The 23,174-nt window shown below is 38.8% G+C and overlaps 1 non-coding gene across 1 annotated transcript; it reads left to right on the forward strand.

Moving 5' to 3' along the window:
• Positions 1 to 22,614: 22,614 nt before the first annotated feature.
• Positions 22,615 to 22,687, forward strand: TRNAE-CUC. The gene has a single exon. It is a non-coding gene; the product is annotated as a tRNA-Glu (tRNA).
• Positions 22,688 to 23,174: the final 487 nt, after the last annotated feature.

Below are 23,174 nucleotides of genomic sequence, written 5' to 3' on the forward strand. Positions count from 1 at the left end.
TACCGCAAAAAAAAAATAAAATAAAATCAGGGCTGGGCATGTGTTAGAATTAAAGAACTGAATATTATGCAGCCGTTTTATAGCTGTTTTCCCACCATGCTTTGGGAAATGCTGTTTCCCAAGAACAAGGAAATGCCCCAGAATCTTGCCAAGCTCTTACCACCCTCTAACCACTCCAACTAGAGATTCACAGATGTCTTAGTCCATTCAGGCTGTATAACAAATTACCATATACCAGGTGGCTTATCAATAACAGAAACTTATTTCTCACATTTCTGGAGCCTGGGAAGTCCAAGATCAAGGTGCCAACAGATTCCTTATATGGTGGGGGCCCAATTCCTGATTCATAGAGGGCAGTCTTCTTCCTGTGTCCTCACGTGGTAAAAGAGGGAGAGATCTTTCTGGGGTCTCTTTTATAAGGTCACTGATCCCATTAATGAGAGCTGAACCATCCTGACCTATTCATCTTCCCAAGGCCCCACTTCCTAATCCCATTACATTGGGGGTTAGGATTTCATACTATGAATTTTGGGGGAACACAAACATTCACTCAACAGTAACAGATATTCAGATAAATCTTCAGGTTATTTCTCAAAGGCATTATTATATCCCCACAACCATAATCTCATCTTTTCTATAAGGATTCAAACTATTTCCACTTTTAAATCAATGAAAATTTCTTGAGATTTTAAGATTTCTGATACGCAAAAATGTATGAGCTGAAAAATGTAGACGATAAGTGAGAATGCATGTTCCAGTATTGAAAGTAATATACAAATCTATCTTTATCCTTAAAACTTATTTCCCTTTTTCATTTTTTAAATCTTTTACTCATTTTCCCCACAGTTTTATTTTCCTCTTTTTGCCAAGTTAACACATCTGAATGACATTTTAAAGCCTGTCAAAGAGTAAAAACTAAAACATATGATCTTAATTAAGTTTGAGTGAGTGTTTTGCCAATTCAAAGTTGTAGTTAAAAAGTACTTTATTTTAGAGAGAGAGTGGAAGTTTACAGATCTACTCTATTCTTTTTTTTTTAAATTAATTAATTTTTTTGGCTGTGTTGGGTCTTCACTGCTGCGTGCGAGCTTTCTCTAGTTGCAGAGAGCGGGGGCTACTCTTCATTGCAGTACGTGGGCTTCTCACTGCGGTGGCTTCTCTTGTTGGGGAGCATGGGCTCTAGGCGCGGGCTTCAGTAGTTGTGGCTCGCCGGCTCTAGAGCACAGGCTCGGTAGTTGTGGCACATCAGGCTTAGTTGCTCCGCGGCTTGTATGATCGTCCCAGACCAGGGCTTGAACCCGTGTGCCCTGCATTGGCAGGCAGACTCTTAACCACTGTGCCACCAGGGAAGCCCACGTCTACTCTATTCTTGTCCTATTAATTCAAAACAAGCCTCTCCCTTGCTCAAAATTTTTTTATCTTCTTAGGTCAGGGTCCTTTATTTGATAATGGCCCCAGGGCATTCATTGTGCCGCTCTGGGGAATTACCTCCATGATATCAATAAGTATACTATTTAGAATTGTGTTTTGAACACCACTAAGTTCTTAGAAGAACTTCCCTAATTATTTATAGTGGGTTGCATGGTACCTCCCCAACCCCAAAGTATGTCCGTGTCCTACCTCCAAAACCCATAAATGTGACTTTATTTGGAAAAAAGTTCTTTGCAGATGTAATTAAATTAAATGTTGTGAGAGAAGAGCATCCTAAACTACCCCAGTGGGTCCTACCTCCAAGGATAGTGGGGAAAATATATGCAGCACAAGCCGAGAAATGCCTGGAGCCACCAGCAACTGGAAGAGGCAATGAAAGAGCCTCCCTTGGAGCCTTCAGAGGAAGCTTGCTCCCGCTGACAACTTGATTTCAGACTTCTGGGCTCCAGAACTGTGCCGGAATACATTTCATTGTTTAAAGCCACCAAATTTGTGGTAATTTGTATGGCAGCCCTTAGGAAACTCACATAACACTCCAATGCTCCATGGCTTCCCTCTTCCGGAATCTTCAGAGACCAATACTGCTGACTTGAGAACTGACGCCAGAAATGCGGGGGCAGTGACTTCAGTTTTCAGTGATTTTGTCAAAGAATGGGGGTGGGATATTCTTCTGTTCTTTCTGTGATGGTTTGGATGATTTTTTTTTTAATAAAGCCTATAGTGAACTGTAAGCATTATATCTGAGGTAGTTGTTAAAACCTTCCTCTGTGCCATAAAACTGATACATCATATTTTACGTTGTCTTGTTTACAATTAAGTTATCAAGTGTTCATTAAAAAATTTCCAGTAAAAGATTGAGTGAAATGAAAATGCCTGATATCTTCCACTCTCCTCACTGTGTCTCAGTTTTCTTATCTGTAAAAGGGAGATCACTGGATAATACCGAACTTAAGAGTTGTTGAGAGGGCTTATCCAGTGAGTACATGGAAAAAGTTTTGGAGAATGCCGGACACATTATAAAAGTTCTATAAATGTGGATTGGTGGTGTTGTTACCATCATCATTATCGTCACCACTGTTATTATTGTAATTATTATGTTTACCAGCATGGTAATCATGAAATGGAAACCCAGCACTTGTGCCCTGAGTAAATACCTAGCCTAAGATTAATTTAGCTTGTCTCCTTAATTGAAGTTTAGATGCCCACTGAGGTATGGAGACATTCTTATGGTCTTTCTTCAAACTCAAAAGCATAATGGCATTATTGTGTGGTAAAGACATCTTGGACTTCAGGCAGACTTAAGCTCCAATCCCTGTTCAACAGTGAACTTGCTCTGTAACCAGAGTCAAACTTTAGTAGATGCGTCATAGGCTGTCTGCTAAAGCTTGCTTCTCTTTTCCACTCGCATGCTGAGTCCCAGCAGCTGTGAACTAGTCAGAGGCCACGGATGCCTGAACCAAAGATGAGGCTGTAATGCCAGCTGAGACAACGGAGTACCTTTGTGGGGATTTATAAAGTGACCAAAGAGAAAAATAGATGAATTCTCTTCCAGGAAATGAAAACCCAAAAGTTAGTCTGGAGAAGAATGGGGAGAGAGGAACAAGGTAATGAGAATAAGACAAGACATGCTAAGTGGAGCAGAAAGGAGAGAGGGTCCTTTCTTTCTTTTTGCTTCTTCTTTGTTATCTTTATTATTATCACAGTCCCTTTGCCCTCATATAAAGAAAAAGAAGAAACACAAATGATGAGTTTGTATTTGGATCGTGAATGGACATCAGAATTTTTAAATAAATATGTAGGGACACAATTTTGTCACTCTCTAAGGCTTAATAAAGCCCATGGATTTCATTATACTGTGTTTTTTCCCCTAAAAGCTTCAACTAGGATTAAAAGATATCAAAGCATTTAGTCTATATTACTATATATTTTTGTCTATACTAGTCCAAATAAGCAGATGTTCCTAAGTCCTTTTCTGAAATTGTTCTGATATGTGTACACACCCTTGACTACTAGACGGATGGTTCTGCTTAGTCTGACCAACTGAATCAAGTAATCAGTCAAGCAGTCCGTTGGCCTCTTTCTACCCTTGTCTCCTTACCAAATTGGCTTATTTGATTGCATTGTTGATCAGTTTCAAGTTTAGTCTTCCTATATTTCCCCTTAAATAGAAAACTTAGGCATTACACAGGGTAACGTGATTTTCCCAATGAAAATTAGGGATACAGCCAGGGATAGATTTGAGATTTTCTAATTTTCAGAGCAGCTACTTTTCTTCTACAGATTGTACACACACACACATCAAGTTATCTTCACTTTACAGGTAGGGAAACTGAAGTTCAGAGAGGTATGGTGAGTCCTCTGATGTCACAGAGCATTAAGACACAGGGTATCCCAAGGGACCAGACCATAAACCACATACTCTGGATCAGTTATTCACGAACACTACCCAAACAGTACCTAAACAACGAGAGCCTAGTCTGGGGCTCCCAGGAACACAGTTTTTCCAACAGGATTAAACCATCAAAACTTGTGAGGAGGGCTTCCCTGGTGGCGCAGTGGTTGAGAGTCCACCTGCCGATGCAGGGGACACGGGTTCGTGCCCCGGTCCGGGAGGATCCCACAAGCCACGGAGCGGCTGCGCCCGTGAGCCATGGCCGCTGAGCCTGCGCGTCCGGAGCCTGTGCTCCGCGACGGGAGAGGCCACGACAGTGAGAGGCCCGCGTACCGCAAAAGAAAAACAAAAAAAAAACAACTTGTGAGGATAGCTTCTGACAAAAGAAGGACTAGAAAATTCATTCTAGAGAGGAATGATCACCCCTGTGGCCTGAGCATAAAGAGGAAAGAGTATAGGGAGGCAAAACAGGTCTGAATAAAAAAGCCTACACTCTGCACGCTGTCTCCTTTACCATCATCGAAGACAATAAAAATACAATCCAAGAAACACCATCAACAGAGAATACACTGGACGTGCATTTGTCGTGAGCAAAATAAGCTAACCCCGTGTTCTTGTTCACTTCCTGCTACCTCATATTAAATTGTTTCCTCCAATGGCTTATATGAGACAGAAAATTCCTTGAGTCAAGGTTAACGTCTTTTTTTGCTGCATGCTTGAGGCTCAGCAAAGAACACGAGAAATATTTGTAAGATGCTGAATGGACATTTAGGTATGGCCTGCTCTCAGCTTCAAAATTCCTTTTCCTTGCTGTTGACTCTCAAAGGTCCTGTTTAAAGGTTACATCCTCAAGGAATTCTTTCCCATCTCCACCATTTCCCTGTTAAAATCAATCTCTCTACTCCCTAAGAGTGTTGTGTATTGTCCCTTGTTATAAGCATTTTGTTCTGTTTTATCATTGTGTTACTTCAATGGCATGAGATAGGCTGGCATCTTAGCTGTAAGGTCCCATAAATTTCTAACCATTCTCTACTAAACTCTGTTTTACCACAGTACCTAGGATAGTGATTTGCATTTAGTAGGGAAAAGCTTGATAAATAAAGTGAATACAAGTACGGTTATTAAATGTTGAGTTGGCTCCAGGCAAATGCTGACAAAGTTTGCTCTTGGTATTTTTACTCAAAGACTTGGTATTTGTGACTTTCTCTTCTCTCCCTGATTAGCGCTCTTCTGCTCTTTTCTCATCCAGGAATATCTTCATGAGAGTATCACAAATTAAATCACGCTAAGATATAAAAACTAAAAAATCCAAAGGAGTTTCATTTTAACCTGGAAAAGGTTTTAAGTTGGAGGATTATGGTGTCACTAGCTAACAGAGATGACTGTACTTGGAGAAGTGGACCAAGAAAACAGTGTTTATTACATTGGTCTATGCCTGTGCCTTTTTAAACATATTTTACCCTGTAGGAGATGTAGGCATGGTTAATTATGTAGAAATGGGGTCACTGGAATCCTGGGATTTGGATGAGTCTTAGTTCTGTCAACCCAGTAGCCCTGGATCACATAAAATGAGTCTCAGATTCCTCATCTATAAAAAGAACTCTGAAGTATTTCCAAAGTTTTTTATTCACTATTTCTAGGATATCAGTTAAAGATAAAATTTTAGAAGTTACTTTGGAATCTGGGGCTAGAATCGAATACCAGCCAGGGATAACGTAATCAAACAACTAAGCAGGGCATGTTAAGGATCATCCTGACACTTTATAAAGTTTTTAAAAACATTTAATTCAAAGCCAGGAATTAGGGTAAGGAAAGAATCTAAGAGTATTAGCCATTTTGTGTATCCAAAACTGGGAATAGGTAGGCAAAATATATGGGAACAGGTCATTATAAGGAAGGAAGGAAGAGAAAGGAAAGAAGAAAGAAAAAAAAAAGGGAGAGAGAAAATAGTTTAGAGCTAATCTGAGCACATTAAATATCATGTCATTAACTATTGGAAAAATAGACGTATCCCACAAAACCCAAGTGCATAGTAACCGACATAAATATTTTCTGCAAAGATCCACTACATCCTGGGCTTATGTCTGTTTATGATTGATGACAGCTACATCTTGGCCCCAGAGGACAACCTTTATCCACATCACTCAGCTAGGCTAGTTTTAATTGTCTAAATACAATTCAATCTTTAAAGTCTGTATTCTTGACTAGGTAATGTCAACATTGGACTTGGCCAATGGAGCTTCAAGGGAAAGACAGCTACCTCCTTCTCAAACTTTCTCTTAAGGTGGCTCATAACCAGAACCTTCTACTGACTTGGTTTCTCACTCTTTTCTCCTTTTTGTATTCCATAGAATAAGATTATACAAAGACCAAATATATTTGTCAGCTATTTACTTTTATCCTTCACTCCGATTTGTAGTAAGCAGAAAATACTTAATGTTAATTGAATATTGCCCACTGTTAGTACTTCGATCTTATGTATAGAGCACTGGAATTTACTGGGCACATACACTTTTATTTTCATTCTCACAATGATCCAATACAGACATTTTTCTCTCCCCCCACACCTCCTGCTACCACATCTCATAGATGAAACATCTGAAGCTTAGGAAATTTGATTAGTTTATCCAAAATTCCAAGGCAGTAAATGACAGAGGTGAGATTGGCACATGAGTCTGTTAAGAGTCCAAAAATTCATGCTCGTTCTTATCATGTCATCAGAGATGATTTGAAGCTAAATGTGACACAATTCCTTTATGAAAAGCCACAGCAAGTATTGTCTGGAACATTTTCTTTAGCACGTATTTATAGAGATATTTGAAAATAAAATCTTGCCACAAGAAAGCTTTTCATCCAAATTATTGGCAAATAACATTTAGCATACTTTACTGAACACCTGAAAAATACTTTCTTATTTAATTCTTATGACAGCTATTTAAGTGAACCAGTTAGAATAGGCGAGCCTGTGATGCAGTGACAAATATACCCCTAACTCTCAATGGCTTTATACAACAAAAGTTTGTTTCTTACTCATACCAATTTGATGGGAGATAGGCAACTCTTCTAGACAGCTTTTTATGTGGCAATGCAAGGAGCCAAGGTGCTTCCACCCTGTGGCTCTGACATCAACATATGTTTTACTTCAGCGGTCCCCAACGTTTTTGGCACCAGGGACCAGTTTCATGGAAGACAATTTTTCCATGGACGGATGGGGTGGGGGTAAGGGGGATGGTTCAGTTGGTAATGTGAGTGATGGGGAATGAAGGGGAGCGACAGATGAAGCTTTGCACATTCACCTGCCACTCACCTCCTTCTGTGCAGCCTGGTTCCTAACAGGCTGAAGACCAGTAACAGTCTGCGGCCTGGGGGATTGGGGATCCCTGTTTTACTTGATTGCTGCATCAGGGGAAGAGAAGGTATGGAGAATTCATCCTTGCTTCTCTAAAAGCCTCCCCTTGGAAGTGATGCTTCTCACAGCCCATTGGCCAGGATTGGTCACATGACCTCAGCCTAACTGCAAGGGAATCTGGGAAGTCTTCCCATACTCCCAGGAAGGAGAAGAAAACCAGATATGGTGTTAGTAATTTCTCCTTGTACTCTTTTCTCCATAACTCTACACTTATGCCTGAAAAGTCTGGATTGCTCAGTACCAGAAAGAATCCAGTCTTCTTCATGGCCATTCACAAGCAAGTAGGCATCACATTATTTACTGTTTAGATCATCTGAGTTAGACGTTCATAAATCTCACTTTCCTTTTCTTCCCTTTTTCTCTCCCCTTATTTTTTTTCTCCCAGGGTCCCCAAACATCTTATTATCACCATCTATTTTCAAGCTTCCCAGTCAGGTTTAGCCTCACTTCTTTAGATTGGCTCACCAGCAGTAAAAATGAAACTCTCAACTATATATTAATAACCTCTCATAGCATGACACCGATGCTTCATTACCTTTAAACATACCTCACGATTGGAGAGAGGATGGGGAAAAATACATAACGCGAAGAGAGAAAGACCCCTTTCTTTCCACGTACAAAAAGAGAACTAAGACTCAGTGATTTTTAAGGAATTTGCCTAAGGTCACCGAACTGTTCATTATGGCTGGTGTGGGGATAGTGATGTTTATGCGCAGAAGAGGGGTGAGAGAGGAGGGCAATGACCTTTGGACTCAGTCCTCTTCAGCAATTCTAGGGTTGTTTCATGTTATATTGATAAAAAAGAGAAATGGTTCATCTTTCTACTACTCAAAAGCATTTTTTGTTTTTGGTGGAAAAATAAAAGGACAGCTTCCATCGTTGTGCAAAAATTTCCTTTTCTTGAAGTTCCTGTCATTCACATATACTAATCTCTACCTGGTGAAGCAGGATCACTTATACACTTACTTTTTTTCAATAAATATATTTTAAAATTATTTTCATTGGAGTCTAGCTGCTTTACAATGTTGTATTAGCTTCTGCTGTACAGCAAAGTGAATCAGCTATAGATATACATACATGCCCTCTTTTCTGGATTTCCTTCCCATTTAGGTCACTACAGTGCATTAGGTAGAGTTCTCTGTGCTATACAGTAGGTTCTCATTTGTTATATATTTTATACATGGTATCAATAGTGTATATATGTCAATCCCAATCTCCCTATTCCTCCCACCCCCCCTTCCCCCTTAGTAGGCACACATTTGCTCTCTATATCTGTGTTCAACAAATATTTTTGAACAATTACTATACACAGTATTTTAGGTGCTAAGGATACAGTGCCTACTAAAATGACTGTTCTTTCATTTCTCACCAAAAATGCTGTCTATAACATCTCTGAAGTCTCCAGTTCAGCTCCTCCTACCCTTCCATATCTTGATTCGCTTATGAAGAAGCAATGCTGGTGGCTGATACATATCACTCAATGTTCTTCTCCCCTTATCATCCACAGCAGGACACTGCTGTTTCCCCCTTTCTGCAAAGGAATCCAGGAATTCCCCAAATTAACACAAGAGTAAGCACAATTAGACTTATTTAAACTCGGGAGAGATGTGTTCCTCATGAAGTAGTGGAAAACTTGACATCATATTTAAACTTAATCCAACTGCAGACAGATTTCTAAAGTTGAGAACTGAAATGTCAAAGACAGGAAAAAAGTGTTATCCCCATAGCTACTGTGCTCTGAGCTGAAGATGACTCATGAAAGATTTTGTGTGTGTGTGTGTGTGTGTGTGTGTGTGTGATCCTCAGATCACTGACAAATTACTAGAACTAGGAACTCGGAAATTACAAAATGCTTGAACAACCAGAAAATGTGGACTAATTAGAGATTTGAGTTCTCTTTGGGTGGTTTTGAAATTTTCTTGAAACATGTACAGAATTAAAAGTAAACTACAGACATAAGGATTTTTTTCTTTTTTTCAATCTGATGAACACTTTTACATAGCATTTTTTTTAGCTTTCTGGTTTCCACTTTGCCACAGTTAAATTATTCACAAGCAGGCTGGAAAACTTTTCTGGAAAATGAGTTTTAGATTTCAAAATATGCAATTTGTTAGTCAGTAAAGTCTAAATTTTTTCTCCTGGTAAACAGTATACATTTATATCATTTTTTTAAATTAGTAAAGAAATAACTATTGAATTAAGGCATTAGAGAAATTTGTTTTAAAATACGTTTGTTGTTTACACAATGTTTTTTTTCTTATTGAGCTAATTTCTCTTTCCTCCTTTTCCTGGCTACTCACTTATGCTTTTTCTCTGAATTTGGAAAACTCTTACCAAACATCTTCTATGTGCCAGGCATTGGTGTGCCCTAAAATTAAAGTTGTCAAGTAGCTCATGATTTCACTAAAGAGCAAATTACGAAACTACAGGACCAGTGCTGTGAAGTGTGACATGAGAGTCATGCTGAATGGAGAGAGGAAAGCCTAACTCTGCTTAGGAAACTGGGGGACTATTTCACAGAAGATACGCAATTCGTGTCATGCTTTGCAGGAAGCTGTCTAGCAGACGGCACACGAGGGTACTGCAGGCAACTGAAATCGCTCATACAAGTTCACAGACGCAGGAGAGAACGGTATGGCTGGGATGCAGGAAAGGTCAAGTGAGCTGCAGTGAGAGATGAGGCCGTAGGGAGAACAATCATGAATAACATGGCAGGCCGTATAAAGAAGGCTTGTGACTCTGAGTATGTATTTTGGCCTTTCTGTCTTCCAACTTGTACAATTAGAACAATACAAATTGGGTATGTTCCAAGATTGGTGAAATTAATGCGGTGTGTCTACATAACTCTTAAATGGCATGCTACCTGGGTGATGAGTTTTCTGTCTTCCCAGGAGAGCATCCACAAGTTCATTAAGTAAAATGATGCACTGAGCTCTATTGAGAACTTCCTATACACCCAACGCAGAATCAGAGTGGGTGGAAGAGAGCTAAGAAATACCAAGTATGTTTTATTCAGAGCAACACATGTATTGATCATGAAGAATATGCAGACCATTGTGCTAGGAACAGAAGGTACAAAGATGAATAAGATATTGTCCCTCCCTTCAGGAATCTCAGAACCCAAGGTACAAATTAGAGGGAGGGAAATGTCTCCAATTACTTCAATTGCTTACTCCCTTTGTTGAATTTCTACTATATGATACTCACTGTGTTTAAAGCAGGGAACAAACACACCTTTTTTTTTTTTAACTAATTTATTTATTTTTGACTGCACTGGGTCTTCATTGCTGCACGCGGGCTTTCTCTAGTTGTGGCGAGTAGGGGCTACTCTTAGTTGCAGTGCACATGCTTCTCATTGCAGTGGCTTCTTTTGTTGCAGAGCATGGACTCTAGGCACATGGGCTTCAGTAGTTATGGCACAAGGGCTCAGTAGTTGTGGCTCTCAGGCTCTAGAGCACAGGCTCAGTAGTTGTGGCTCACGGGCTTAGTTGCTACGTGGCATGCGGGATCTTTCTGGACCAGGGATCCCCCTTGGCAGGTGGTTTCTTAACCACTGTGCCACCAGGGAAGTCCCACAACACACCTTTATACCTACTGCATCATTTACCAAAAAACCACCTCTCTTCAAGAAGCTCATTATGTGCTGTCTAAATAATGTATATAAACAATGATAATATAAGGAGAATTATAGACAAAGAGGCTTTGAAAGAGTTTCCTTTAGGGTTATTCAGATGGAGGGAAAGCACCCTCTATAAAGCCAGAAGTTTTACAAGTACAGTCCCATAATCGTCACAATGATTCACCAAAATAGACATCCTTAGCTCCGTTTTCTGACCACAGAAATAGCTTGAAAAAGTTAAAGTAACTTGCCTAAAGATAAACGTTGCTTCAGGTAAGGGCTTGAACTTAGGTGTTTCTAGTTACATAGTCATGTTTTCTCCACTCTTTCCGGGCTACGTGGAATTAAGAAGAGCGTAGAGAAAGAAGTGGCATTCAAGAAAACCTGATTCTGACATTCTCTTAAAGACACAGCCTTATGTCAGAGACACGATTCTTCTAGTAGAAGCTGATCCATCTGTCTCATGGTCCAAAGAGCTCAAACTCGAATAAAAAACAGCAGTGGAAACTTTCAGACTTAGTATGTGCAGATGGTCTTGTGTGCAGACATGGCATATAATGTGTATGTATCCTTTCTGGCTTGCTGGAAATCTGGTGCCATTCCTATGGCAGGAACCAGTTTGCAATCACTCCTATTTGTTTTCTGAACATTTATAATGACATTGGATAAATTAATATTAGTCCATGTCCACTGTTCCTGGCCAGGGAATGTAGTAACATAACTCTCCAGTACTCCAAGTACACTTTTGGTTGAGAAAACCTATCCTAGTCTCTGGTATTAAAAACGTTATGATATGGGAATTCCCTGGTGGTTCAGTGGTTAGGACTCAGCGCTTTCACTGCTGGGGCCGGGTTCAGTTCCTGGTCGGGGAACCAAGATGCCACAAACTGCGCAGCGCGGCCAAAAAAAGATGTTACGATATGAAAGCTTAGGATGTGACAGGACAGAGTGTAAGTGGACTTTAGTTTGAAGGCCTGTCATTTGAAATGTGGACAGAGCTATGAGAGGCCTTAGAGAAAAAATGAATATAGGATTGTAAACAATGGCTGAGCTGACATTTCCCTTGTGGGGACTCCGGTAATGGGGCCCAGCTGCGCAACACGATGCTCCATTGAGTTGTAAGGGAAAACAACATTTTTTCAAACTGATATTGTGAGTTAAGATCCATGGCTGAATGCCGTGTGTTTTTGTACTTTACAACAATTCAAACCAGATTATTTTATACTGAAGCCACAGAAAAACAATCCCTACTGCCAACCCCCATCCTTCCTTCCTCCTGACAGATCTGCTCAAAATACAGGTTGGAAATGGGAGCTGTTTACCAAATTTTTCTAACTGAGGTTACATGATGAAAAGCTTTCATAGCAGAGCCTGAAGTATTAGGGATGCTTTTAATCAGTGTGTAGGATTGTAATTAATCCCAGGGTTGCCCCCTCTTCCAGATGTTCAGGTGCAGGGCTATATTCCTCTAAGGGTTATGTTTGAGAACAGGCTGAAAGATCCCTTCAGAAGAAAGGCTGGAGAATACAAAGAGATTTTTGCTGGGAGACAGAAAACTGGATTTTGTCTTGTTTCTATTATTCTGGTGTTGTTGTTCCTTCTACAAAATAAGGAGAGTTGAGGAAGAATGACTGCACAGCTACTAGTCCATACAAGATACCGAGAGAATATGCAGCCATTTTGAATTTAAGTGTTATTTATAGGTACTCCATAATCACTGAAGTCAAAGGCTAATGCAAGTTCTACTCACAGCTTTAGAATTCATAAAGTCAAATCTAGACAGCTATAATTAAATGCATCATTCTAATAATTCTGTCTCGGTATACTCATTTGTACAATAAAAGGATGGACCTAGGGGTTTAAGTAGAGACTCTATGGCTTCCAGGACAAAGTCTAAACTCCCTGGCTTGTCAATCAAGTTCCTTCATGATCTGGCCACTTGACACCCTCCTGATTTCCTCCTTCAACCCCTCTGCACATTCAAATGCCCTCAATCTTTTTTTTTTCTTGTTCACGTATTTTATTTTATTATTACTATTTTTTAACATCTTTACTGGAGTATAATTGCTTTACAATGGTGTGTTAGTTTCTGCTGTATCACAAAGTGAAACAGCTATACATATACATACATCCCCATATCCCCTCCCTCTTGTGTCTCCCTCCCACCCTCCCTATCCCACCCCTCTAGGTGGTCACAAAGCACCGAGCTGATCTCCCTGTGCTATGCAGCTGCTTCCCACTAGCTATCTATTTTACATCTGGTAGTGTATATATGTCCATGCCACTCTCTCACTTCGTCCCAGCTAACCCTTCCCCCTCCCTGTGTCCTCAAATCCATTCTCTATGTCTGCATCTTTATTGCTGTCCTTCCCCTAGGTTCTTCAGAAACATTTTATTTTTTATTTTTTTAGATTCTATATATATGTGTTAGAATATGGTATTTGTTTTTCTCTTTCTGACTTACTTCACTCTGTATGACAGTCTGGAGGTCCAACCACCTCACTACAAATAACTCAATTTTGTTTCTTTTTATGGCTAATATTCCATTGTACACATGTGTCACTTCTTCTTTATCCATTCATCTGTCGATGGACACTTAGGTTGCTTTCATGTCCTGGCTATTGTAAATAGAGGTGCAATGAACATTGTGGTACAAGAGTTTTTTTGAATTATGGTTTTTGTCCGTGTATATGTCCAGTAGTGGGATTGCTGGGTCGTATGGTAGTTCTATTTTTAGTTTTTCAAGGAACCTCCATATTGTTCTCCATAGTGGTTGTATCAATTTACATTCCCACCAACAGTGCAAGAGGGTTCCCTTTTCTCCACACCCTCTCCAGCATTTACTGTTTGTAGATTTTTTGATGGTGGCCATTCTGACTGGTGTGAGGTGATACCTCATTGTAGTTTTGATTTGCATTTCTCTAATGATTAACAATGTTGAGCATCCTTTCATGTGTTTGTTGGCAGTCTGTATATCTTCTTTGGAGAAATGTCTATTTAGGTCTTCTGCCTATTTTTGGATTGGGTTGTTTGTTTCTTTGATATTGAGCTGCAAGAGCGCTGCTTGTAAATTTTGAAGATTAATCCTTTGTCAGTTGATTCATTTGCAAATATTTTCTCCCATTCTCAGAATTGTCTTTTCGTCGTGTTTATGGTTTCCTTTGCTGTGCAAAAGCTTTGAAGCTTCATTAGGTCCCATTTGTTTATTTTTGTTTTTATTTCCATTTCTCTAGGAGGTGGGTCAAAAAGGATCTTGCTGTGATTCATGTCCTAGAGTGTTCTGCCTATGTTTTCCTCTAAGAGTTTTATAGTGTCTGGCCGTACATTTAGGTCTTTAATCCATTTTGAGTTTATTTTTTTGTATGGCATTAGATGCCCTCAATCCTGATGCCAGAAATCTACATTATTTTTTGCTTTTGTGCCTTCTGATAAGTTACTGCGTCTGCTTAGAATTTCCTTGCTTCCATTATAAAGCTGGAGTAACAAATAGCATATTCTCTAGACATTGGCATTTTCTTAAGTAAATTCCATGGATTACCACTCTCAAAAATGTTTTTCTGATGTGTTGAGCATGAGTTTTGAGGAGGAGAGGAGGAGCTAAGTCTCAATGATGAAGACATTAGGGAAAATGCTGTTTATTTTACCAATCACTTGAAAAACCACAAGAAGTATAATCAAGATTCTGAGAATTCTTGAAAAGGGGAAGTGTATTTAAGCCAGCATTTTCCAAAGGCACATGATGACAAATTTTTTTCTCCTATATAAGAGCTACAAATACCCTTCAGTTCATAGTGGGAAACTCAAGTTAATATAGAACATACGTCACAGAGAGATTATAAATTTTCAAGGAATTATGATATATGCTATCCTTATCAATAAATTTTAATTATTTTTTAAAGTTCAGGAAAATTGTAGCTATAACATGAAATTGTAGAAAATAATAGTGACATCATATATCTTTTACCAAGTTTCTCCCAATGATAATATCTTGCAAATTTACAGAACAATATCTACTCCCTTCCTTACCCCTGGTAACCACTGATCTGTTCTCTATTTCTAAAATCTTGTCATTTCAAAAAGTTATATAAATGGACTAATACATTATACAGCCTTTTGAGATTGACTTTTTTCCCTTGGCATAATTCAACTGTATTTAGATTGACGAATGCATCAATAGTTTGTTTCTTCTTATTGCTGAGTAGTATTCCATGATATGAATGTATCACAATTTGTTTAACTGTTCTCCTATTGAAGGACATCTGGGTTATTTCCAGTTTTAGACCATTATGAATAAAACTACTATAAACATTAGTATACTGGACTGGTTTTTGTGTGAATATATACGCTTTCATTTCTCTGGGTTAAGTTCCCAGTAGTGAAAAGCCTGGGTCATATGGTAGTTGAATGTTTAATTTTTTAAGGAAACTGTCAAACTGTTTCCAGAGTTGTTTGAAGCTTTTCTTTATTATCTTTTTTTTTTTTTTTTTTTTTGCTGTATGCGGGCCTCTCACTGATGGGGCCTCTCCCGTTGTGGAGCACAGGCTCCGGACGCGCAGGCTCAGCGGCCATGGCTCACGGGCCCAACCGCTCCGCGGCATGTGGGATCCTCCCAGACCGGGGCACGAACCCGTGTCCCCTGCATCAGCAGGCGGACCCTCAACCACTGCGCCACCAGGGAAGCCCTATTGTCTTTTTGATGCTTGCAGATCCTGTAATTATATCTCCTATTTCATTTCTGATACTGGTAATTTGTGTTGTCTCCTTTTTTTTTCCCTTTGCCAATCTCACTAGAAGTTTGTCAGTATTATTGAAATTTTCAAAACACCATCTTTTGTTTAATTGATTTCTCTATTGATTTTCTGTTTTCAGGTCCACTGATTTCTGCTCTCGTCTTTTTATTTTCTTCTTTTGCTTGCTTTAGGTTTAGCTGGACTCTTCTTTTCTAGCATATGCATTTACTGGTACACATTTCCTTCTCAGCCCTTCTTTAGCTGTGTCCCACAAATTTTTACATCCTGTATTTTTCATTTAGTTCAATGTATTTTTTAAAACACCACTGAATTCCTATTTGACCCCTGAGCTATATATGTGTGTATTGTTCATTTTTCAGGTATTCAGATATTTTCCTCTTATCTTTCTGTTTTTGATTTCTACTTGATTCCATTGTTGTCAGAGAACACTGGGTGATTTCAAGTATTTTAAATTTGTTGGAGTTTTATTTTTGTCCCAAGAGATGGCTTATCTTGATATATGCTCCATGGGCACTTGAAAAGAATGTGTATTCTGCTGTTGTTGGTTGGAGTAATCTTTAAATGTTTAGATACTATTGTTTGATGATGTTGTAAATTCTTCTATATGCTTTCTGATTTTCTGTCTTGTTGTTCTATCAGTTGTTGAGAAAGGAGTGCTGAAGTCCTCAAACATACTTGTGGATTTGTCTAATTTTCCTTTTAGCGCCATCAGTTTCTGCTTCACATATTTTGCAGCTCTGTTGCTTGGTGTGTACACATTTTGGATTTCTATCTGTTCTTGGTGGGTTGACCCTTTTATTAATTATATAAGAGCCCTTTCTGTCTCTGATGATTTTCTCACCCTGAAGTCTGCTTTATCTTACATTAACATAGCCACTCCTGCATTCCTTTGATTAATGTTTGCATAATATATTAATATCTTTTTCATCCTTTTATTTTCAAACTGTGTATATCACATTTAGGTAATCTTCTAATAGACAGAAATAAGTGGGTCATATTTTTTAAATTTTCTTTGCCAATCCCTTTCTTTTAATTGGTGCACTTAGATCATTTACATTTATTATAATTTTTGATATTTTAGGGCTTAAATCTGCTATTTTATTTTTTGTTTGTACTCTGCTTTTCACTTATTTTACTTTTCTTGCCTTTCTGTGAGTTTTTGAACATTTCCTATTATTACAATTTAATATACCTGTAGTATATTTGAGTGTATTTCTTTGTGGTTTCTCTTGGTATTATGTTACATATACATAAGTTATCACACTCTACTGGTGTCATCATTTTAGAAATATAGAAAGCTTATCTTCCTTGAAGTCACTTTACCCTCCCTTGTTTATAATTGTTTTGAATATTTTTTCTACATACATTTAGAAACACAAGACTGTTAAAATTTTTGCTTCAGCCGTCAAACTTAAGTTAGAAAACTCAATAGGGGAAAACATATTTACTCATATTTTTCCTCACTGTATTCTTTCTTCCTTCCTGATGTTCCAGGTTTTATTGTTTTCTTTCTATTTTGGAAAATTTCCTTTAGCTGTTCTTTTAGGGTGAGTCTGCAGGTGACAAATTTTTCTTAGTTTTCTTTCATCTGAGAATTTCTTGATTTTCCCTTTATTCCTAAAGGATATTTTCAGTACATATAGGATTCTGGACTGACAATTTTTTTATTAAGGCACTTCAAATATATTATATCCCTTCCTTCTGGCCTGATTTAAAAAATGCACTGCCATTCAAATTGTCTTTTTCCATATAAGTAAGGTCCCATTTTACTTTGGCTACTTTCTAGATTTTTTTTTTTTTTGTCTTTAGTTTTCGAAAGTTTAATTATGATGTATGTTGATACGGATTTCTTTGAATTTACCCTGTTGTGTAGTTTGCTCAGATTCTGGAATCTATAGGTTTAAGACACAGGCCAAATTCTTGAAATTTGCAATTGGATTTCCTTGGACTACTTTTTCAGCTCTTGCCCTATTTCACTTTTCCTTTCAGCTTATACAAATGTTTACTCTTTTGTTATAGCTCCACAAGTCCCTGAGGCTCTGTTCACATTTTTTTAGATTGTTGTTTAGACTGGGTAATTTCTCTTGTTCTATCTTCCTTTCATTGATTCTTTCTTCTGTTTCTTCATTCCATTGTTAAGCCTATCCACTGAGTTTTTCTTTTCAGTTATTCTATTTTTCAGTTCAAAATTATCACTTGCTTCTTCATATCATCTATTTCTTTGTAAAAACTTTCTATCCGTTTGCTGAGGCTTTTTCTTATTATTTGTTTCAATACTGTAATTGCCAATTAAGGTATTTCTATTAGAACTGCTTTAAAATCTTTGGCAGTTAAAGCTAACATCTCTGTCATCTCAATTTTGGCATCTACTGATTGTTATTTTTTATTCACTTTGAGATCATCCTGGTTCTTTGTACAATGAGTGATTTTCCATTGAAATTGGGAGATTATATTATAAAACTCTGGGTTTTATTTAAATGTATTACTTATATAAGAACTGGCTTTCTCTGACACCGTCCTGGCAGAGGGAGGGAGAGCACTATCTTGTTACTGCCAGATGGAGGTAAAAATCCAGTTTTCTCACTTGGTCTTGGTTGATACCCAAGAATGGGAGGGTCATCATTACCGCTAGGCAGGAATCTGGCTCCCTATGTGATCTCCACGTACACTGCAATTGGTCATGGTTTTATGATTGTTGGGTGATGGTTAAAGTTCTGATGCCCCACTAGGCTTTCTCTCACGCTTTTCTAGTGGGGAGGGAAATGGTGGACTGGATTAGAAAAAACAGGCATTCCAGATGGTCTCCAGGGACACGAGTAGGATGGTTCTTTACTAGCTGGTGGCGATGAAAGCCCTGTTCCCAACTTGGCTTTTCTGGTATCACCTCAGTCTTGGATGTTGGGGTGTTTTGTTACAGCATTGTGAGGATGGAAGTCTGGGATGCTCCTTGCTTGGTATTTGTTGATGTGGGTGTGGGTGGACCACCAGTTCTTCTGTGGTGTTTGGCTTCAGTAGATTGGTTACTGTTTAAAATTTTAATATCTTGCTAATCTGTCCCTTTTCTAGTCCTTTGAATAAGAGAATATGCTTTTGCTGGGGCTCTTTTTTTTCTGTGTCCATTGGTGTTTCCAGATTGTTGGCTTCTTCATCTCCCAGTTTTGGATATATGAGACAAAAAGAAAACCCAGGGAATGCCTCATCATGTTGTTCCTTGAGTCCTGAGTTTCCTGGCTTGTCTGCCTTCCTTTACTTAACTTTCAGAGTCTTCTTATGTATGTCTAATGTATAATATTTAGAGTTTTTTGATACTTATTAGGAGAAAATTAAATTAGGTCTACTCCTTCCCTGAGATGAAAGTCCTTTATCAATAATTTTAAGCCATCATTTTGAATGCTTATTACCTCCAAGCACAATATAATGTACTTTTTTCAGACTTTATTTTTACAGCAGTTTTAAGTAATATGATACTCTTTGTACAGTATTTTATTTTGTCCCTAATAAACAATGGGTGAGATATTATCTCAATTTAACAGGTGAGGATTGAGGTTCAGAGAAGGTAAGGGACTTAGCTAAGCAAAATGCAAAGCTGGGATTTAAACCTAATGTCCTGCATGTATTCTTCCTAAGATGACTCAATTTTAAAGTCATGCTGTTAATTCTGATCTCTAAAGGACTGTTGGTCTACTTCTGGAGCTTTTTGTAATTCTTGATGACTGAAAGAGAAATTCTAAGTGAATAATAAAAATGGCAAGAGATCCAGGAATCAGGACACATGAAAGGTAACTGAAGGAAACAAGATACTGAAGAGAGAACACAGTGTCTTCACATCTTTGAACAACTCTCAGGTGGATGACACACTATTATGTGGGTCTCAAGGGAACATGACCAGGACTAGTGATTAAATGTTACAAAGACACAAAGTTCACTTTCACTGTAAGGAAAAGCAGTTGCAGATCTGAAATGAAGATTAATTGTTCCTGGTGGTAATGAACCCCCAATCCTGAGTGATTTCAAGCAGGAGCTGGATTAATGTTCTGTTGCTCAGAGATATACAGAGGTTTGGCAGATATGATCTCAAAGCCCTCTCTATTCTTACGGTCTTTAATGTAGGCTCCCATGGAAGAGCTATGTGATATTGGACATGTTACTTCTTTCTCAACTAAATTTTTCTCTTCTATAGAATGGGGATAATAATAATACCAACCTACTCATAAGATGATTGTGAAGAAAAGATAAGATGATGCGTGTAAAAAGCTCAGTACTATGCCTGCCATGTACAGACCACTGAATGAACAGCAGTGGTGGTGATGACAGTGTAGTTCCTGGAGGTACTGCAGGATCTCTGAAGGGTTCAAGTTATTGTTGTAGAGAAGATAGTTTGAGGAACTGATTAACAGAGTTTTAAATAATAAAATAGATTTCAGTAAAAAAAATTTTACTATACCCAACCTGTCCATGAATATTTTATCATTCTAGAACTGACATGAACTTATCGTTAATACTTAAAATGTCTTGTATTTGTGATACATCCATGCATAGAGCAAATACACAATGAATGCCACTCATTTACTGGCATATGCTAATTCAAATCCTTCAAACTTTGTCCATCACCTGAGTCAACCAGTCTCCGCCTTCGAACTCCTCTTTGATCTTTGACAAGTCTGTTAATATCTCTTAGATTCCAACTCTCTCTTTTAAAAAATGAGATTTAGGGGCTTCCCTGGTGGCGCAGTGGCTGAGAGTCCGCCTGCCGATGCAGGGGACGCGGGTTCGTGCCCCGGTCCGGGAAGATCCCATGTGCCGCGGAGCGGCTGGGCCCGTGAGCCATGGCCGCTGAGCCTGCGCATCCAGAGCCTGTGCTCCGCAGCGGGGGAGGCCGCGGCAGTGAGGGGTCCGCGTACCGCAAAAAATAAAAAAGAGATTTAGAGAATCTCATCTCTACTCTGTGACCTAGCTCTGGGATTTGGTTATTTTCCATTTCAAAATGAAGTCATATATCTTAAAAAGGTCAGAAAAAATTGTTCATTTCACTCAATTGGCCATTTTTTTTCTTCCCACTGTCTGTCTCAGAGTCACCAATCAAAGGATTTCATATTATCAGGTCAGGGAAAGACTGCACTGTAGCCAGATTCCTTTTCCATTTTTTTTCAGTTTTAGAAGCAGTGATTCCACGGACCACTGCCATCCTGGCTGGGCTTCGCTTTCATAGATGAATTAGCTATTCCCAGCATTTCTTCTTGCAAAATTCCTAAGCCTGTGGGGAAGAAGTTAGTCTTGCTTATTTCACTTTCCTCTTGAGAGGAAAAGGCTTCAAGGAGTTTGAGAATTGTGACTGGTTCCAAACAGACACTTTCACAGTTAAATCACTTTTAACGATGAAACATTTTCCAGACAATCTGTTTCAGCATTTCCATCTACTTAAGCACTGTAGGCATCAAGAAGGTGACTGCTTCCTACAAAGGAGTTCTGTAAGAAGTCACAGCCTTCTAGTGGCTGTGGGGTATGCCCAGTCATAAGAGCTATTTCCGACTATAAGTTTGTGGTGAAAACATCTTTGGAGAAACATTTACTTCTATTGCCTCTCGTCCAGTTGATGGTACCCACGTTTCCCAGTAACTCAAATCAAAAATCTCCCCACTCTCTCATTCCTCAAGCAATTACTCTCTATGTCCCGTACATTCTACATTTTTTTTCTTATATTTAGCACCTCTTCACTATTAACACTTCCGGTAAGCTGGACTACTGCTGGGACTATTATAAGAGCCTGAAATTCAGTCTCTTTGCTTCACTATTCAGTCTCACTATGTGCTTCAACCTCATTTATGCTAGTTGACCAAGCCATCACTCTTAGTTATAAATCTGGGCACAGTCATTCCTTTTCTAAGTCTTCAGTCACTTTCCATCGCCTATAGGACCAAGCTTACATCTCATACACAGCATGCTGGGTTTCTCATGATCCATCCTGTTCTGCTTTGCCAATTTTATTTCCATTAAGAACCCTTTTGTATCCAAAATCTAAACCACTGAACTACTGGCATTTTATAAATATGCCTTTATTTTGTAATTCTATTCCCTTTACATAAATGACCTTCCCCTTAAAATCATGTACCTAGCAAACTCATACTTTTTCACCATAAAGCATCACTTTAATTATAACCTCTTCTGAATATCTTCCCTGAATACCCAAGCAATTTTTTTCCTATGTGCCTATTGCGCTTTTATAAAAGTATGCTATTATAGTTATTTTTATCATTTTTCTTTTATAGACTAGACACTACAGACACTAGAAGGAAATAAGCAATCTCCTTTCCTCTTTTTATGCACAGATCTGGTTTTTTATTAATGTTTTAAGAAACAATACATATATTTTTGGGGAAAACTAGCAATTTATTATTCAGATGTAAGAGCATTTGAGGGGAAGTAACTTTGGCCTATTAAATGGCAACAGCCCATGACTGGAGTCTCTGTTGATGGCCAGGCTATAAAACTGCAAGGCGTTATGAAGGATTCAGCTGAAGGTTGATTCCAAGATACCTGGGGGCTAGGGCTGTTAGTAAATCTTGCTCCTATGAAAGTCCTGATTAGAGATTAGTCATCAAGGAAGGAAGTCATGCCTGTATTTCTAACATTTATCATTCTACTCTGTTTCTGGACATGGAAGGAATATTTTTGCGGGAATAAATATGCAGAATAAGAGAGATCAAGAGTCAACCATCCCTTCTACTCCCAGGTGTAGGAATCCCAGGTGTAGGAGTGTAGGGTCTTTGATGACTCACACTGGGAGAAAGAGAGCAGAGGTAGCTAGAAGCCAGGCACTACTGTCCCTCCACGTGGTGGCAGCACCGCTAGACACTCTACCTTGATGGAAAGTATAAGCAACTCCGCTTGTTGAGCCACATAAAGATTAAATTATAAAGGACTGAGCAACAGAACAATGGAGAATAAGCAGGGGTGGATCTAAAAGTGACTGACCAGCAAAGGAAATGGCACTTGACCAAAAACACGAGGGAATTCCCTGGTGGTTCAGTGGTTAAGATTCAGCACTCTCACTGCTGGGGCCCCAGGTTCGATCCCTGGTCAGGGAACTAAGATCCCGCAAGCTGCCTGGTGAGGCAAAAAAAAAGAGAGAGAATGTGAAAAAAAAATGAGGACTCTTCCAGGCATCCTCATAGAGGAGGTTTATTACATGCTACCTGGTTCTCTTGAGTTTCAATACCGGGGCAGAATCAGCTACACTGTCAACACCTCTCCTGCCTTTCATGCCTCTGTCCTTTCTTTGTGTTCATTCCTCCACCAGAAGATTTTTTAAGTCTTAACTCAAACCCCATCTCTTCCAGGAAACATCTTTGATAATCTTCTACAAACTCTAATCCATATGATTCCCCTGCCTGGGGTCAGAGGCCAAGTGTTGTGCTTCTAGAAGCATCTCCCATAAAATACCTCCTCCCTTCTTAATTGTATCAAACATGTAAATTTGCTTGATCCCTCAGTATCTCACAAACTCTGACCCTTATTTCTATGAGAAAACAGAGACACAACATTGCAAAAGGCTTATATCAGATTCTTTTATGA

Source organism: Monodon monoceros, unplaced genomic scaffold, assembly GCF_005190385.1.
Source record: "Monodon monoceros isolate NGI ecotype Baffin Bay Population unplaced genomic scaffold, NGI_Narwhal_1 Super_Scaffold_5, whole genome shotgun sequence".
NCBI lineage: Eukaryota > Metazoa > Chordata > Mammalia > Artiodactyla > Monodontidae > Monodon > Monodon monoceros.